At 56.2% G+C, this 19,428-nt stretch overlaps 1 long non-coding RNA gene across 3 annotated transcripts; it reads right to left on the bottom strand.

Annotated features, from left to right (window-relative positions):
- Positions 1-264: 264 nt before the first annotated feature.
- LOC109373193 (uncharacterized) lies at positions 265-7,220 on the bottom strand. 3 transcript variants are annotated; one of them, XR_002122173.1, is made up of 3 exons: positions 1,753-7,220; positions 1,457-1,541; positions 265-1,107 (listed from the first exon to the last, which is right to left on the bottom strand). It is a non-coding gene; the product is annotated as an uncharacterized LOC109373193 (long non-coding RNA). The 3 variants fall into 3 exon arrangements; XR_002122171.1 differs by having other exon boundaries at positions 265-1,541; positions 1,753-2,064; positions 5,832-7,220; XR_002122172.1 differs by having other exon boundaries at positions 265-1,541; positions 1,753-5,982; positions 6,956-7,220.
- Positions 7,221-19,428: the final 12,208 nt, after the last annotated feature.

The raw sequence follows: 19,428 nt of genomic DNA, 5'->3' as shown, positions 1-19,428 counted from the left end.
GAGGGCATCCAGTGGACCTGATGGGCCACAACAGCCAGAGGGTGCCGAGAGAAATCTTGGAGCTAGCCAAACACACCTAGCCTGCCAGCACCGGCATCGGGGAAGCCATGCACAGTTCTGGGCTCTAGGTCCTGCAGACACCCCAGCCCTTTCCACAGGCAACTGGGCAGGGGCAAAACCGCATCGGGAATTCAGGGCAGGTCTGGCCTGCATGCTGTATCAGAGAAATGCAACACAATTAATTAGTCCCTAAAAAAAGCGTTTGAAGTGTTTATTGCAGGACGGAGCTCCTGGTTTTATAAGCAGATGGGGAAATAAAGTGGTGGGGATGACAAGCCGGGAACAGCTGCACAGGGACCCGGAACCTAATTCATAATTCAGCAGACTAATCAGAGAACATCTTCTGCAGGCACCGTAATGAAAGGACGTGAGGCTGCAACTGATGAGCCTGCTCCCCGCTGCGCTCGGCTCCCCTGCGCAGCCAAACCCTGGGCAGCCCCTGCCCTCAGCCCTGGGTAACGCAGCCCAAGTACCAATCCCTTGCTAGGCATTTTCTCAGCTGTAATGGTAGTCACAAGTCCATTTTTCAGGAGAGGAAACAGAGGCTCAGGACAACAGGCTCTGTCAGGGGCACGGTCCCCCAGGAGCCCGGGGAGCCCTGGTCCTCCAGCCCTGGTGGCACAGGTTTCTCTGGCTTTGGTGGGGTGCCTCACACAACGAAGTGTCATCCACGTGGGAGCCTCTGGCAAGGGCTCAGGTGGACTAAGGAGACCTTACCTGCCTCACAGGTGGGAAGGGAAGTAGGGGAGGAGGAGACAGGGTAGAGCAGTTAGAGCCTGGCCAGAGCCAGCTGTTCCCCAGGGTAAAGCAAGTAAGTGCGTGGAGTGACGCCCGGGAAGACAGGAGGGGCCAGGCTTCTCATCTGAGCGTGAGCAGGAGTGGGGCTGACACAGGCTGGGGTCCTAGAGGGTAGCTACCTGGGATAATGGAACATAAAAATTCACATGCATTTTATGAGTCTTCCAGTTCCAAGAGGAGTCCGGTGTTCACAGCAGTCATGGACTGTAAAATGCACCAGCCATAAAGTCCTTGTTTTCTCCTTGGCTGCTGTTGAAACCATAGGAGGCAGAGGGTAGGGACCAGGCCTCTTTCGTCCCCACTGGCCCCTGCTTCTCCTGGTGGGTTTGGCGCACCTCTGACCCTCCACTGGGACCTTCCCCCAAAGGCTCTGCATTCTTGTCTGTGTGCCGTGTATGCCTGGCTAGATATGGGACCCAGAGAAGAATCCAGCTTACTCTGCTCTGAGTAGCTCATGGCCTCCCCAGGCAGACGGATGGGGTCAACTAGACCTTGCACGGCCTTTTTCTTAAGCACACAAAACCACAAACAGCATCAAACTGGTTGGTGCTATGAAAGAGGAAGGCACGGGTATCATGGTATCCCAATGGGGGAATACCTGGGGCTTTGTGGAGCTAGATTGCGAGGCATAGGTGGGGGTTCGCCAGTGTAATTCTCAGTCAATGTCCTCGATGCCACTGGGGCTGAAATGAATGGAGATTCGGGTTAGAAAAACACCCCTGAGTCAGACCCTGACCCTCAACCCCATCGGATACCCCCAGGCCAGCCAGGCTGGGGTCCTTTTCAGGGACCCAGGTCCCTGGGCACAAGCTTCCAACCCTTGGATCAGAGTCACCTCTGAACAGGATGCAAGAGGGGAGCAGAGGAATGGGGAAACTAGTGCTGGTTTCCTACCTGCTGTAGGTAACAAACTGGCCCAGTGGCTCTTGTGTGCTCAGCCAGTGGGTCTGGAATTGGGCAGGGCTGGGCGGATGAGGTTCTATTCCATGTGGTGTCCACAGGGGTCCCTCCGTGGCACTCAGTGCGTGCCTGGTTCTGGTGAGCTGGCTGGCAGGGGGCTCAGCAAGAGGCCCCTCTCCAAGGAAGTCAGACTCCGTATGTGGCAGCTCAGGGTCAAGAGCAGGAGGTGGAAAGGCTCGGAAGGCCTGGACTCAGCACAGCACCATGTCCACCTAACATTAATGGTCAAAGGTGTCCCAGACCTGCCTGGGTCCAGGGAGGGAAAAAGACCAGTGTCATAGAGGGTCAAGGACTGTGTGGCCACCTTCAGGGGCCTTGTAAGCCCCTGCAGGCAGGGCTCAGTACAGTGTGCTAGGGACAGCAAAGGCTCATCCGGACCCACCCCAGAACCCACAGGTGCCAACATGCCCCTTAGAAAATAGGACCAACTGAAGCACCCCAAAGCTCCAGGCAGAGCCCCTCATGGGCCTCTTTTCCAGAAAAAAGAATAGGAAGTGACCCCACGATTGTAGCTAGGCTCTCCTTTCTGAATAGTGATGGGATAAATCCCCCCAGGGTCCCCTCCCTTCCTGAGTGGATAAGGGGTGCAGTAAACCCTGTACCAACCATGCTCAGGAGGTGAAGCCGAAAGGGGGTCCTTGCCCAGGCAGGGTCTCAGTGCTCAAATGGGACTCAGGCTCTGCAGGCGGGGGTGACTGCCTTCGGTGCCCCCTGGATGCCTTGCCCCCAGTTACCTCCCCCGACCTATTTGCCCTTAGCTGATTGCCCAGGACAACGCAGGGCCCAGCCCTTGTGTAGCCAACATATTGCTCATCTTACCTGTGGGCAAGATCCCTCCTTGTACCCTGTCCACTGACTCAGAGATGGAGACCCACCTGCCCAAGGTCCCCCAGCTTATAAATGGCAGAGCAAGCTCATAAACCCTGGTGTCCTTGGCTCCAGGGTCATGTTTTGGTCACAGGCTGGTCCCACCACTCCCCTAGCCAGGCCCTCAGAGTGTCTACATCTGCTGTTGGCACTTGCCACCTCCCACTCTTCCCACGCCTCTGGTCTGGGTCTCCCTCCCTCAGGGAAGGGGGCTGCTCCCCCTGACCTTGGGCCCAGGGTGGAGCCCTCTACACATAGCTCTCAAAGCCCAGGAGATTGGCCAAAGGGCTACTATGATAGGGCCACCGTGTAAGGACCTGATTTGTGCGAGTCCAGTGCCCCACTGTGAGTGGCCACCTTATGACCGTGCCATCCAATGCTCTGGGCTGGCTGCAGTGTCCTCACTTCCAGAGTAGACAGAGCCACTCGCGGGGCTATGCTCAGTGTGTGCACACTTCTCGCCGTGCCTGTCCTGTCCTGTGGGACCCCTGTTACAGAGGCAATCTCACTAAACAAACGTGCCCTGGATTTGCTCTGTGCAAACAGCAACCGCCACACCACAAACGAGGAGCTCAGAGAAAAACCGAATGTACAGTGGGGTGCAAGGGGCCATGTCCTTCTGGGAAGGAACATGGGGGGTGGTCCTTGGTTCCTCAAAAATGCCAAGTCATGGGGCATCCCTGGGTGGAAGCATGAGATGCACTGCCATCTCCTAACACATACACTTACCCAGCCCCTCAGGGGCACTGAGCTGGATACTGGGGGACAGTAGGGGGCAAGATGGATGCAGCCCCAACCTCAAGTTGGCTCCAGACAGCATACAAGCTGCGGAAGGAGTGCCAGGCACAGCACCACTACCAACCAGAGACCTGCCCTGGTCCCCACACCTGAGCCCACCCCACAACTGGCACAACCAGCTCCCCCCTGAGCCCCAACCTTGGGCTAGGGCCACTCCCGCCTCAGGGGGCCCTCATGTGGGAGCCTAACACAGAGAGAAATCAGCACCCACATGGTGACTTCCACAGGCCTCCCCAGGGTGGCCTTCCTTCCGGTCCACTCCACCCACTCCAATTACTCCAGGAATGGAATCCAAACTCAAGGGGGACAGGCCAACCAGGCATGACCCCTTTGGCCACTGGCAGCCCTCCCCAGAGGCTCCCCTGCACAGTGGGGACATCAGGGTCAGAGCCAACCTTGTCCAGCCACCCCCAATCCTGTGCCCTGGGGCTTCTCCTGGAACTACCAGGCCTGAAGAATAAGAGACTCCTCGCTACTGGCCTCAGTGCCCACTGCTTGCTCAAGGGACCCCTGCCCCTGCCTCACCACAGGCCTCAGAGAGCACCATCCAGCCCCTGGCAGAGCCCAAGGCAGGACCACAGGAAGATAACACAGGGAAAGGGACACTCATTTCTGGGGTGCAGGGGTCCTCCTTTTCCTTTCTCTAATTTTTCTGCATATTGCAATTTTTCTTACACTCACCTGAATTTCTCATATAATAGGAAGCAGGGAGCATCAGCAGGAAAAAAGCAGGTTCCCCTCCAGGGTGCAGGGGAGCTGGAGGCCCCGGGCTCAGAGGAGGGTCAAGCTCCCTCTGGGCTGGGCCCCCAAGTGCGTGGCCCGGTGAAGGACCCCCACCCCACGCAGGCGGGGGGCACAGGCTGGGTGCCTTCCCTGTGTGTGGCCAGCTTTCCCCAGGGCTGTACCAGCCTCATTTTACTGCCACTACGGCCATTATATTAACTTGTATCTAATGGGACACTCAGCTATTGGACATGGAACAATTTCAGCTTAATTATTCATCAGGAAGCTGGCCATTAATTAAAGTAACAAAAGACTCAGCACAAGGCAGGCCTTTGCTGGGAAGGTTCGGTTGAGGCGCACAGGGATGGCCAAGAGTATGACAATTAGGGGCAGGCCTGTTAGCCTGAGTGTCCTCAGGTCCTGTCACCACCCACCCCCCAGACCCACGCACTAAAGGCCACCTGGGGTTTTGCTCCCTGACCTCCTGGCCATGCATGGCCCAGCGCGGGGCCTCTCTGGGCTTCATGGGTTGACTCCCCAGGGAGAGGGGGCAGGGGACACACTGGAATTCAGGTGGAGCCCCCACCAATGCTCGTCAGGCCCCAGCAGCTCTGGAGACCTATCACAGCCCATGCCTGACTCTGGCCAAAGCCCCATTACTCCAGCATGTGGCCCTACCCTGGAGAAGTCTGACCCCTACTACAGGCGCAGAGCTCCCACACCCCTTCCTCCCACCCCTGGACAGACACAAGAGCTCGGGCCCAGGAGGCAGCTGGGGACAGTAGTCAAGGGCAGAGAACACAGAAAACAGAACCCAGACCCTGCAGCCAGCATGTGTGACTTACAACGATCTTTCTCCGTTTTCCCTCCCCCTGAGCCTCCCTCATCTGCCTCTCTCCTCTCATCCCCGTGGGGAGCCCATTGCCTTTCCATAGCCATGACAGAGAATCACACAAGCGTTTAGTTTGCTGCGTTTATGGGAGGTGTTTTATTCTACCTTAAGGGTAGGAGATTTGCGGGTTTTATATTTGTTTCTCTAAGGAAAAACAGAAAACTAGATTAGGTGACTTAGAACATGGCACTAGTTACTCCTCGGCTACCTTAACCATCTCTCAAGGTTTCCCTCCGCCCTTGGTCCCTCACAGGTGTGGCTGCCCCTCGGCCCCAGGGCAGGCTCAAGACTCAAAAGCCAGACCAGGACCCAAGGTTATCTGGTCTAAGCCACTTCTTCCAGCCCACACACAGTGTCACCTTCTTCCTCCCGGATGTTCTACCTCTGTTAATGTGCCCTGCTTTCCATCCTTGCTCCCTTGCAAAGGCTGAACCAGAGGTCTGAACCAAAGAGCACAGAGGTCCAGGTGTCTGATGCTGCGCACCAAACACCTGCTGCCCAACAAGCCCCTGGGCTGAGTCCAGGCCTTGAAACACCACATGAGAGGGGTTTATGGAAAGGCCATGAGGCCCTTCCTTCCTGCACTCTATCACCCAGGGGCTGATTGGACAAGAGCCAAGGACCCCAATGAGACTCAGCCGAGGGTGCCCACTACAACAACCAGAGGACCCCAGCCACACAATGATATCAGGCCATCTCCATGGCATCTGCTTAGGCCACCTGAGATACACACTGTTTGGAAATCCTTGAGCCTCCCAACGGCCTTCGTTTCTGTGAGCTCCTGAGGCTCAGCCAGAAGGTAACAATTCAGGGATGCCCGGCGGAGAGTGGCAGAGCTGTCCTTCCCAGAAGGGTCTGGAAGTGGGTTCTGCACGTGGGCTGCTCTGTGCAGAGACAAATGCACAACATCCTAATATTGACGTTTCCCATAATGATGATCATATTTTCTTCATTGGTTGAGACCTGAATCAATGGCATTTGAGTAATTGGAGATTGATTTTAATTAAGTCTAAGAAGCTTTGTGACCGTGCCTGACGGAGGACTCCTCTTTGCCGACTGCAGAGGGGATGGTGAGAATTGGACCCTTGTCTACCTGACCTGGAGGCGGAGGGGGTCATGTGCTTGGCCGCCCCTGTGAGCCTCCCACAGCCGCCCCCCAGCGTTGACTGTGTTCTCTGCTCCCACCGGGTCTGACTCTCAGCCCATGAGGCAGGGTTGGCTGGGATGCGGGCTGGACGTAGTCCGGAGGGAAGGATCCTGCAGAAAGAGCCAGGCAGGTGGGGACAGTACCCATTTCTTCATCTGGATCTTGGGCGGTGATAGGTTCCTCCCCTCTCTGACCCCAGTTTCCTCATCTGTAAAATGGTGCAATAATACCCCCCAGTGGCCCAGGTCTCACCCCATAGGAAGTGTTGCCCCATTATTTCTCCTCTGTCACCTCGTGGGATTGCCTCAAATATGCTATCCAAGCCTCCTTCCACCCAAACCTTGTTCTCTAACATTTCTACCATCCCCAGGCCTCTGCCACTAGAGCTTGGGCCACCCTAGCACTGCCCTGACCGTGCCCACTAACCACAGGACTCACCCAGCTGTCTTCTGGGCCAGGCCACCACCCCTGCCCACTCCCCGGCGCTTCTCATAACAATGCTAGAAGCTGGGGATCCTGCACATGGCTCCCCACCCAGCCTTCCAGAGCCCCCTCACATCTTAGGACCCCAGGCCTTACCAGCTGCCCCAGCTGCCTCCCGCTACCCAGCAAGCAGCCTACTGACAGGTTTAACGCCACAAAAGAGAGAAGATCATTAACAGGAATATATTATTAATGAAGAGGCCTAATTAGGCAGACCAATAAATTACCTGATCTCACCCTGAATCTCCGAGGACTAATGGGGTTACAGTCCAGCTCTCAGAAGGGTCTGCTAGGCTACAGGTGAGTGAGACCCTGGATGCCGAGGGCCTCAGTGGTGTCCAGGTCCTGGGCAGAGGCTCAAGGATGATCATTGCCATGGCCCAAGGTCCCCTGTTCCACCCCAGCTGAGCTTGAGTGCCCCCAGAGAGCCCACATGCCCCAGCTTCTGAGGGCAGTCATAGACAGGACCCTCCCTGGCCTCTGACCCCGCCTCAGAAGAGTAGAGTCGGCATCTATTGGACAGGCACTGACCACAGCAAGCGTGTTTGCATAAGGACGGCTCATGGCCTTGGCCTTCTTCCCTTGGGGGCCTGACCTGTCTCCCACCCTCTTCCCCTTCCAGGAAGAGAGAGGCAGTCCCTGGGACGAGGCCAACTTGGCACACAGTGCCTCCCAGCTTCTCTGCTCTGACCCTGGGCCCCACGGTGGGACTTGGCATCCTCACAACGAGATGAAAGCAGTGGCCAGGGAACCCATGCAGCTCTCCCACCTTTAGGGGCCACGTGGAGGCTACCCTCAGAAATGGCCTGGGCCCCAAGGACCCCTGATAATAGGAACCTCAGCACCCAGTGAGAGTGTCCAAACCCACTTTACAGATGAGGAAACTGAGGCCTGGGTCATGGGCAGCCCCAATTACAGAGCAGAGACTGGAACCTGTCCTCTCCTGGCTGCCCGAGAAGCCCGTTTCTGTAACCCTCTGGTTCCAGTGGTTGGAGTGCATCCTGGAAGCACTCCCCACCACCAAGATCACCAGTCCTTCCCAGGCCAATGCAAAGAGGAAGTTGGGGGAGGTGTATGACAGGAAAAGGCAGGGAGGGCTGGCAGTCATTAGAGCCGCCCGTCCTACTGTGTGGCCCACAGGGTCAGGGCCAAGGCTGATGGGTGCTCACACGGGTAGATAATCAATTCCTATGCCAGAAAGGGCATTAGCCAGGCATACGAGGAGGGTGGGAGGGTGGGCAGGCCTCAAGGAGGAGCCTTAATGAGCAATCAGGCTCAAAGGAGCCACAATCCCACTAATGGCCTCAGAGCCTCTGACCTCAGAGCCGAATGACAGGTTAATGAGAGAGTGCTGGCCAAGGGATATTCCCAGAGCAGTGACCCCAGACGAGAAGTTGAGAGGGTCTGGACCTGAGGGCCTTGGCTGGGGGCAGGGCCTGAGGGGGTCAGGGACCAACTGCTTACCTTCTGGACGTTGGGCAGCACGAATCCTCTCAGAGCCTGAGGGGAGATGAAGGAGGTGGAGAAACCGACACAGGGACCCCATGTCCCTTGCACATCGCCTGTGGAAACCATGTGCTCTGAACAACGCAGGTCTCCTGGCCGGCCTCCCCATGTGGCTGCCACCTTTGCCCCTTTGTTGCTCCAGTTTCCGCCTTTTCATTTATTTATTTATTATTTATTATTATTATTATTATTGGGGAATTGGGGGATGGGAACAGCGCTGGGGAATTGGGGAAGGGGAACAGACAAGTTGCTGTCGTTTTGTTCTTCAGTCTAGTTGTGGAGGACGTTGCTTCGCTGGCACAAGTTGGCACCATCATTGCGCTCTTCCCGGGTGAGGCAGATCAGTCGCCGGCTTCTGGACGGCCGCTCACGGCGGCTGCTGGCCGCTCACGCTGGCTGCTGGCTACATACGGTAGCCCATGGCAAACCACTGCAGCAGGGGCTGCAGCCTATGCCCTCACTTGCGACTCATGGCAGCCCAGCTCCAGGTTGAGCTGTTGTTCAGCATCTTAGCTGTAGAGGGCAGTGTCACTGGCCCTCATATGTGGGATCTGAACCAGGGCCCTCTGGCATCCCAAACCAGTTCTTAACCAATGCGCCACTTGGCCGGCCCTGCCACCTTTTCTTAATTTTGTGCTTTGAAAAACTTTAAACTCTCAAAAAAGCTGGAAGAGCAGTTTAAGTGGCCATCTGCCTGCCCCTGGCCCACCATCAGGTACCAGGCACCACTCTGCACCATCATTGCCTTGTGGTAGTCTGTGCAGGGACAGCACTGACCCTGGATAGAGGACAAGGTGACTCTGAAGGCTCTGGAAACTGTGATGGCTCAGAGGAGGGGCCTAAAAATAAGATGGTTCTACTCAGAGGCCAAGGTGAGGTGTCAGCTGAGAGTCTAGCCAGGTAGGACCAGAAACGAGGATCAGAAGAAATGACTTATGTGAAAGACTGCAGGTCCCCAAATCCTGCCCCTACCAGGGCTCCCGGCATCCTCTGAGCCACTGTCCAGGGCTGGCCAAGTCCATAGAATCAGGGTAGCTGTGCCTGGCCTTCTTTGCCTGGAATTGCCCTCCTCCTCTCCCTGCAGGTGAAGGCTTCACTGCTAAACACATGAGACTGCAGGTCTAGAGGATTAAGGCAGCATTGAGCAACCAGTCACACTTCAGTGAGAATTGGTGGATACAGCAGCCCTGGGCCAGGTTCCAGGGGCCATGCATGGTAAGTTTGATGGTGGATGGGTACTCCTAGGGCCCAGAGAAGCTGTGGGCAGTAGGAGGACCAGGGACTGGCCCACAGAGGCAGAGGATGTCCCTGCCTACCAGCCTTAAGACCCAGGACAGTGGCAGATATGGGGCAGAGACTCCTGGGCCCACTGAGCCAACCCTGTGGCTACTCCACAAACCCCCCCAGGGAGGAAGACAGGCTCTTTCTACTTGGCCTAGTGATTGAGCAAGACTTTCAACTCTCTGCAGGTGGATGTGGGCTGCTCACCCACTGTGTGTGGAAAATAGCCACCCCTGGTGCGCAGGTCCTAGAAATAGCCAGACCCAGAGGTCATCCCCCAAGATGACTTGGCCACCCCGCAAGCACCAAAGTGTCCGCATTGTTCAGGGCATCAGCAATTTTGATAGGTTTTCATTTAACTTTCTCTTTATTGCAATTACTTTGAAAACTATTAAGTGTAGTTATTAATCATTAAGTAATTATTATCTGCTCTTATATTAATTAACTGGCCATTGGGAGTGTCACCAAGATTTAAGGTTTTTAATTGTTAATAATATTTCCCAAAAAAAGAGGGAGGTTTAACGCACCTCCATATATATTCTTTCCTGCCTGGGATGAGATAGGGAGGGTCCCCTAGGGCCTCAGAAAGGGCCCCACTGAGGCCACCTTAGAGGTTTGGGGTCAGGGCCAGGTGCTCAGCAGAAGCGACCAGGTGAGCTTCAACCATGCAAAGCTTGCCCCTGGGCCAGGTGATGAGAACCTGGCTGTGCCAATCTCCTGCCTCTGAGCCTCAGTTTGCTTCTCTGTGAGATGGGATGACACATGCTTCCTGCACAGCAGGCCACGAGGGCACAGTAGTATGATTCTCAGGGAGGGCTATAGAGTGCTGCCAGGTAACAGGAGGCCAGGGGCCGGTGTCAACAGGGTGGCCTTTCCGTGTCAACTCACTGAAAATAGCAACAAGTGGTCAGGGAGCTTACACCAACTGTAGTGCTAGGTACTGGTGTCATATAATGTCACAGTGTCAGCTGTGTCCCCCATCCAGGGATTCCCCAGCCCCAGTCAGCCACCAGCACCACTGTCTTGTCCTCATACCCAGCCCATGCATACCAGGAGAGTGGCTCCTGGTGGCTTCTCCTGTGTCCGGTGCTCATGGAGTCAAAGCCAGAGTTTCTGGGGACGCTGGAGGCTACCGTGCGGCTGAGTGGTCAGTGAGGCCTATGGGGTCACATGGGCCTAGAGCAGGCAGTTGGGGGGTTACCTAGGGATAGTAGGGCCATTGGTGGGCACCTGCTGTGTGGTAGGCACCTTGCAGTCTAGTCTCCCCAGTGCAGTCTTCCCAGCAAGCCTCCGTGCCGGAGCGTGCCCCAACCTGTGGGCCTCGGAGAGACCAGCAGGCAGAAGGCTGGGTGTGGACAACAGGGGACGGGGGAGCAGCGGGGGCAATGCTCCTAGTCTGGTCCTTGGAGGCCATATGGGGACCTGGAGAGAGGGTGGAGTCATGCCCAGGCCCCAGGATGCACTCATGGGGGAGCAGCCCTGCTAGGTGGTGCCAGAGAAGTGATCATAGTGACAGTGGTAGTGAAGGTGGTGGTGATAGAGGTGGTGCTGGAGGTGGTAAAGGTGGAGGTGGTAGTGGCAGCCATGATGGAAGTGATGGTAATGACGGTCATGTTCACGGTGACAGCAGTGATAATGAAAACTGATTCTTCAGGACCCAGAATTTCCCAGACAAGCAATGTCATTGCTGCCCCTTCCCTGCCTGGTGGGCTGTCCTTGGGAGTCGAGAAGAGAGAGAGCCTTAACCAGATCTGTCAGGACACTGTTATATTTTGAACTCACAGAGAACATTTAATTTTAGTTAAAAATAAATAAGTCCAATTATTATTATTTTTTTTTAAAGATTTTTGTTGGGGAATTGCGGGAGGGGAACAGTGTTGGGGAATCAGGGAAGGGGAACAGACAAGTTGCTGTCCTTTTTTCTTCAGTCTAGTTGTGGAGGACGTCGCTTCACTGGTCCATGTTGGTGTTATCATTGCACTCTTCTGGGGTGAGGCAGTCGCTTGCTGGTCATTTTTACGGCCACTCACGGCAGCTCAGGGCAGCTCACGGAAGTGCAAGACAGCTGCCAGCCAGCCCCTACTGCAGCCTACGCCATCGCCAGCGGCTCACGGCAGCCCAGCTCCTGGTCGAGCTGTTGTTCACCATCTTAGCTGTAGAGGGCGCAACCTCACTGGCCCACATGTGGGATCAGAACCAGGACCCTGCTGCTCAGAGCTGGCGTCCCAAGACAACTCTTAACCAATGCGCCACTCGGCCGGCCCAATAAGTCCAATTATTGGAAAGGGGGAAAATAGCGTAGTATTTACTGCAAGTGAATTAAAGGTATTTTCTCGGAAAACTCCCCTTTAAGAATTCTGGGTACCGTCCCCCTCCTCTCAGGGTCATGACTGGCAAGTGGGGCCACTTTGAGCCTGGTAGGACAGAGCAGGAAGGAGTCACCCTACCTCTCCTGGGGGTGGACCCCCCTTTATGTCCCCCAGGACAGTGGCTACAAGGCTGCCAGTGCCCCCCTTTCCCTGGCCAGCAACCAGTTGTCAACCATGTCCTGGCCCATTGCCCCTGGATGCCTGGACATGGTCACAATTCAGCCTCCAGCAGGAGAGAATGGCCCCTGACTTACCTGCTTTGTTGCTTACCTGCTGTGTGAGCCCAGACAAGCCCTTCACCTCTCTGGACTTGTGTCCTCACCTGGAAAACGGGTAATGAGGCAGCTGCCCCCTCCCTCCAAGGAGGGAAGAGGGGTCCATGTTGATGGTCAGTGTCCCTGTGGTGGGAGACAGGGAGCTTCTGGACTGTGACAACAACCTGTCTGTGTGTAGAGGGTGGGACTTTGTCTTCTCTCTGCAGACCCCAACACAAGGGGTCCACCGTGAGCACCTCCTCCAAGGTCCTCCCAGCCCCGTTTTAAGACAGAACCCTGAGCCGCGAAGCCCCCTGGTGCAGGGTGGCACCACACAGGCCTGTTGGAGGCAGGGGCTGCTCCTGCGCAGCCTGGTCAGGCACTGGACAGCTCGGAGTCAGGTAGTAAAAGGCTTTCAAGGGTGGCAGAACCAGATCCAAGGCCAACTGCCCAGCTCAGCACGGGACCCCAGCCCCTGACACAGGATAGGACAGGCCCCACCCCTGAGTCTGCTGATTGGGGGCCTGTGGGTGTGGGTGCCAGGAAGACCTCCCACCCCCAGCCTAAGGGCCTCCTTCCAGGCCCCTCCCTAGTATGACCCAGGTAGGTAAGCCGTTCCTTCCCTCAGGGCTTTCTCTTCCTCCCGGGCCTCTGGTTGGGTGGGGTCACCTACCCCTAGAACCAGTGTCAGATTAGAGGGCCTGGCAGTGACCCCAGCCCTGACCTCCAGGCCCTGCTGGCTGGAGAGTGCCCCAATGCACAGTGCACGGCTGCGGGTGATGCGCTGCAAGGACCTGCAGCTGTAATTAGCATGAAACGTGCCCCCTTTGCAGTGAAGGAAAATCCCATCTAGGAAATCCACGTCCGGATGCCAGTTTAATTTCACCTTCGGGGCCATAAAACCCTTTTCCAATCACCTAGTGCTGTTGGCTGCCAGCATCGTTAATCCTGGGGACATTATTTAGAGCTCAGGGAAAAATTAGGTCTGAACCCCACAAGGAGCCCCACTCTGTTGCCTGCAGAGGCCTCGGGAAACAGACTATGCCCAGCCCTAGGCGCTGGGTGGGGACGTGGGCGTCTCTAGCAGCCTCAGTCACTTGTCTTTCTCCCCTGCAGGCCCACAGGGCCCCAGATGGGCCCATCTTGGGTGGGAAGACTGAGGCCAGGCAGCTCAACCCCCAGCAGACACAGCCCTGATCCTCCCCCTGATTTGTATCATCCCACAGCCTTTCTTTAAAAATCGTTTCCTTGATTACCGAGGCTAACAATGAAAACACCTAATTGAATCTCTAAGAAATTACCATTTTTATAACATGTGCCCAGTTCCTGAGATAAATTAACTGTCTTCCTCATATGGCGGGCACTCAGGGTGCATCATTGAGACATGACATTGCCCTTGATCAACTTCTCAGGGCCTGATTAAGAAGAGTGCCTCGCTGCCTTTCAGGAAGTGCCTGGCAAATCCATCGCAGCCCTGAGTGGGCAGTGTTGGCTTGAGAGGTGCTCAGTCAGCCACACTCAGGTGGTGGGTGGGCAGCAGCCTCCTTTGCTGGGTAGCTGGCTGATGGTGTAGGTGGTGGGTTGGGAGCCAGCTGGCATCGTATCCCATGCTCCCCAGAAAGCCAGGCCTGAGGCCAGAGGGAAGAAGAAGGTAAGGGAGGGGCAGCAGTGAACAGGCCTGGTGAAAAGGGAAGGGAGTTACCCACCTGCACCCCCTCCTACTGAGCAAAGCTGACCCCAGGGAGCCAGCTGGCCAGCAGGCTGGGCTGGGCACTCAGGGGTCCCATGGCATCTCAACGTCAGGCACTGAGAGGCTCTGGGGGAGCAGCTGCCATGCCATCGGGGAGGGGGAATAGATGGCCAGTTGTTTGAATGGTCCGTAAGTTTGTAAGCTAGTTGGTGGTGAGTATGGTGGTCACAGTTAGCTAGTGGGTGAGTTAACATGCCTGTTGCTGAGTGGCAGGCAGGGGAGCACGGGTGGCCTTTGGGTAGGGCGGAAGCTGACCCAAACTGCGGACTGAGCTTGCTGCAAGTGTTGGCAGGCTGTGCGCAGCTGACTCAACTTCAAACAAAGAACCCAGTTGTGAAACCCCCTCATACCAGCTACCCACTGCCAGACGGGGCAACGTGGGCCCCGTGCAGGCCTGCCTGCAGGGTTTCACACTGGGGAAGCACCTTGGGAGGCAGCAGGCAAGGGGGCCTCTGAAAGGTGCTAGGGGTGCCAGGGTAATTGTTTCAGTGTGAACAGGGGGGTAACCCTAACGAGGCATTTTCTGAGCCCACAGCCAGCCAGCCGCTTGCCCTAGGCCCCCACAGAACGACAGATCCAGCCGGGGTGGCAGCTTCTCCCTCAGCCCAGCACTGCTCCTACCTTGCTGGAAGCTTCAGCCTGGATGGACCCACCCCTGGCTCCTCAACCCAGGGGCATGGGGGGGGGGTCCCTTGAAGCCTGCAGCCAGTTTGTTGGGTTGTGGCACCATCTGGTGGTAGATCCTGGGACCCATTCCTCGGCTGGCCAGGAGAGGGCAGCCAGTCTTTCAGAGGGAGGGAGCACTCTGGCACTGAGGGATAGATACTAGGACACTAGCCAGGTCTGTGGCCGTTCGAGGCCTCCGCCCTTCATCTGACCCCATAGTCTCCCATCAACTCCTTTGGGCCATTGCCTAGGCATAGGGGTGGGCCCCAGTTCTCACCGCCAGCACTGTCCACGCCCAGCAAAAGCTGAGTAGGGGCAGAGGGCAGAGAGCAAGGCAGCCAGGTGTTCTGGATTCTTGACCCAGTAAAGACCTGGGAAGGTGACCCTTAACCTTGGCACTGACCATGAGGCCCTCTGGCCATGCTAGCACCCCAGGCACTGCTATCTGGCTACCAGGAACTGATGGGCATGGGGGTACTGAGAAGGGGTGAGCCTAGCTGGGTGAGGTTCTCAGGGGGTTACTCTTGGTCCAGGCAGGGGTAGGCACATTTAATTCCTCCATCCTGGGGCACAGGAGTCCCAGCAGTCCCCAGCATGGTCACCTTCCCAGCCTGGAGTCCCCAATATACCAGCTGGTGATAATTTATTGAGGCTGTGTGTTCCTGAGAGGATTTTTCTGACATTCTTATCATCTCTCTGATCCTTAAATAAAAAGTGTGAGCAGTGGGTGTCCAGAGTCACCCAGGAAGGGGAGACAAGTGGCCTGCCATGGCCTAGGCCCTGGGAGGTGCTCAGCCACGCTGGGGACACGGCAAACATGGGCGCATTGCCCCCCTCATCTGAGCCTCAGCCTCTGAAATGAGACTACCTTGGGAGGACTTCACGGCCCCAGCCCCTTCAACACCCTCCTCTGATCTTCACCTGCATCCCATTCTCAGGGCCCATTCCCAGTCGGTTCTCCATCTTGCAGGGCCGCCCCACAGGCTGGAGAGGGAAGGGGAGCTGCCCAGCACTCAGCACATGTGTACACCTGCCAGAAGCACGCCTGCCCTCTCGCCCTGGGTGGGGCAATCACTCCCCAGGCCGCCCCATTCCTCATATGGCCACACCCAGTGGATCCGTCCATCCCCCTGGCTATGAGTCTAGGGGCACCTGGGAAGTGACCCTCAGAGCCCCATGGGCCTCAGCCATGGTTCAGCCTCTATTACACACTCAGAGCAAAGGACAACTCACTTCCCAGGCCCAGGCAAGGAGGTGAGGGACCAAGAGTGACCTGAACGCCCAGGTAAGAGGGGAAACAGTCCGAGCTGCTCCAGGAAGCCTGCTGGGACTGAAGGACATGCAAGGCTGCTCTGAGGGCTGCGGGGGGAGGGTCTGGGCCAGGAGTCCAGGTTTGGGGGCGCAGAGATGGGGCTCTTCCTGAGAGGCGGTGGCTGGCCCAAAGACCCCTCGAGTTCCATCTGCTCTGGAACTGTTTTTCAACTTTTGAAATGAGTGTGGGCATTGAATGTTGAGGCCACAGTGAGCCCAGGCAGGTGTGCTTGGCAGGAAGGGTGTGGGCTTCCTATCCCTCCCCAGACCAAACTTTGCTCACGGGCTCCAGGCTCCCTGAGTCCAACGGGTGTCATGGCAACTTGGGCAGGAAACATGGTAAGGGGGCCCATGGCCTGGTGCCCCCCACCTTACGCTAGAGCCACGTCTTCCACCCTTGACCAGGTTTCGGTCTGCACAGGACCCTGTCCTGGAGCTCAGATAGATGCAGCTCCCCCTACCCCAATGCAGGACACTGATTTGCAGGGTGCTTTGCAACCATTAGAATATCTGTTCCCATTTGTGGAAATGCCACCATAGATCTCCAGCACCCTCTTTCCCTCTGAGAGCCCCCCTCACCCTTTGGGGTGTTCTTGAGCTTAGGGACACAAGGATGGGGTAAAGAAGGAAGGTTTCAGAGAAGTGGGGTCTTTGGGGCTGGGCTTGAACCTCCAGCACACAGGAACACAGCCTGGGTAAAGGTGTGGGTGCATCAGGGAGCCCCGGATTCGCAGGCTGGGAAGGGAGGCCTCCCAGGGTCATAGGCAGTGGAAGGATGCAATGGGTGGAGCCCAGGCTCCTGTGTCACCTGGCTGGCCCAGACTCCTCCTGAAGCCCACTTTGGGATTGTCCTTACCTTTGGGCCTCTCAGCCTGGCCTGTGTACCCTTGATGAGATCTGAGCCTCAGCTTGGGGTGACAATCCAACACTTGTGAGAGACAGCAGGGACACAAGGGATACTCTGGCAAACTCCCCAAGCCATTTCCCACTCCAGCCAGACCAAAGAACTGCAGAGAATAGATGTTTGCCCAGAGTCAGCAGGCCTTCCTTCCAGGGGCCTGCCATGAGGACCCTCGAGCTCCTAACAGGAGCAGAAACGTGCATTCCGCTCTTTCCTGCCTCCCTTATACACAGGAGTAGAAAATCCAGACATTTGAGGACAATATCTAATAGGAAGTCCTAAGAGCAAACAGAAAAAAAGGAACCAAAAAGAGAATAGAAAAAAATGCAGGAAAGAAAAAAACAAAATGGTTCTCCTCCCCCCCAAACCCAATTGTCCCTAAAACAGAACAGGATGCTCTGAAAAAAAGAATAGGGGCATCTCTAAGGACAATAATGATGTTTTGGAAATTTAAAACATGATTGCTGAAATTCAAAAGACCAGCAGCTGAGCCTGGCCTGGAGGACATGGGGACCCCCTTCAAATTCCTGTGGGAAAACACACTCTGAGCTGATTCTCTTGTTAGCCTCTCAAGCCCAACAAGCGTGAGATCAGAGTAAGATGCTCTCAGACCTGTGAGGGGTCTCACTATTTATTCTCATGTGACAAACCACTCCAAAACTTCACAGCTAAAACAGTTTAACCCAGGACTTGGCAACTTGGCTGCCCTGTGTGGCTGTTCTCCGAGGGTCTCACTGGGCTTCTGGTTTGGATAACAGAAGCCTCTCTCTTGGGGACCTCACTTGCTATGTATAGCAAGGCCTCCCCCACAGCAGAGGGTCCCTAGAGCAGCAAGAGACAGATCAAGGCCCAACACACAAACATTGAAGCCTCTATGGCCAACACGTTATTAAAAATCCATTGGCTCAAGTAATGCCCCAGGCTAGCCTGGAGTTCAGGGTGAAGAGATGGACCTCATCTGTTCCTGTGTTGATGTAAAGAGGGCAGAGTCACGTTGCAGAGAGACAAGACCACACGAGAAGAGGGATTTGTGGCCATTTCTACTGCACACAGATGCGAATTTCCTCTGATCCACATTTCCGAGGCCCTTCCTTAAGGATGCATTTCCATGGAACAAGGGAGGGAATGAAGAAAGAGGTCATGGAAACAGGGACTCCAGGAGCAGTGGCGGGGGGTGGGGAGAGTGTGGCGTGAGGCGGGTGTTGCGGTACACAGCCGGTGTGATGCAATCTTGGAAAGAAGGGAGGAGAAACAAACCAGGGCCCTGAATCTGGCTGCACCCCTGGACGCACACTCTGCAGTCATTAGAAAGACCACTGAAGCCGATGAAGCTGAAATCCGATCCCATCACTTAACAGCAGTGTGGCCTTGGGCAAGTGACAGTCTTCTTGCCTCAGTTTCCCCACCTACAAGGAGAGGATAACAATTGTCCTTACAGGATCACGAAAGTAAATGTTCAATAAATTATTTTTAAAAGAAATACATAAATAATAAATAAAACAAACAAACCTTAGAGATGTGTTAGGTAAACAAGCCAGGCTGTGGGATGGTCTCGTCTGTATGGAGAAGGGAGTGAGGCCAGATGCCCAGCTGAGCAGGACACGCAGCCGTCCTGGAAGGGTCTTAACAACCTGGCTAATGGGGGCGGGGAGGGGAGGCTGAGGTGGGGGGGGAGGATCACACCGGACACCTTGTTTGTTGTTTTAACCATGTGTCTGCACTATGTGTTATACATTTTAAGAAAATAGCTAAGGCAGGTGGAATGGGGAAGATGCAGAGAGGGTGACCAGATGAGGGTACTTCAGGAACAGGGACACAGTGGGAGGGGCCCCACCAGCCCTGCCCATTATGACCTCCCTGGTTGTGCCCAGGCCTTTGTGACAAGCACCCCTGAATTGGACCTGTGAGCCGTAACACCTGGAGCTCTTTCAGTAAGAGGGTGGCAGGTTGGGCCAGGCCAGAGCCTAGATCTGGGGTCAGGAAGGGGTCACAGGGAGGTATGGAGGGGCCAAAAACCCTGGGACCCTGTGGCCACTCCCACCCCCAGTGCCCCCAACCCTCAACTTCGAGTGGCCATGGAGGGTGCCTAGACCCACCCTGCCAAGGATTTGTAAGGTGGCCCTGCCTGGTGCCTCTCAACTCGACTCCCTCAGTGGAGTCTGCCAGGGCTTTCCCGGCCCCAGGAGCAGGAAGCAGGGGGCCCAGGGTAGGCGGTGAGGCACCTGAGAGCTTCACTGCAAGTGAAGAGGGAGAGATGCAGCAACAGAGACCGAGAGATCCAGCAGGGGTGAGACAAGGACAGATGGAGGCAGGGCTGGGGTGGGGCTGGCCCCTGCACTCAGGAAGAGAGCAGGGGCTACCCAGGCAGGGGGGAGCCCCCAACTCAGAGCCCAGGTCCTGCCCATGCCCGCCCCTGCCACCGGGAACAGGGACCCCGGCCTCACCCAGGGCAGCCCCCTCCCAGCTCCAGAGTGTGCCCTTGGGGCCTGCAGAACAGTCCTTCCTCCAGCTGGAACGGGAGAACCAGAATCTGGTGAGTGAGGCACCCGCCACCAAGGCTGCGGGGCTGGCCACAGGCTCTGTGCCCGTCTGGGCAATGGGCTTGCAGCTGTGCTGGACCTGCCAAGCCCCATGCCCTTTCTCCTCTAACCTGAAGGCCCTG

This window comes from Hipposideros armiger, unplaced genomic scaffold, assembly GCF_001890085.2.
Source record: "Hipposideros armiger isolate ML-2016 unplaced genomic scaffold, ASM189008v1 scaffold_694, whole genome shotgun sequence".
Lineage (NCBI taxonomy): Eukaryota > Metazoa > Chordata > Mammalia > Chiroptera > Hipposideridae > Hipposideros > Hipposideros armiger.
This window is presented reverse-complemented; position numbering and strand designations above follow the sequence as displayed.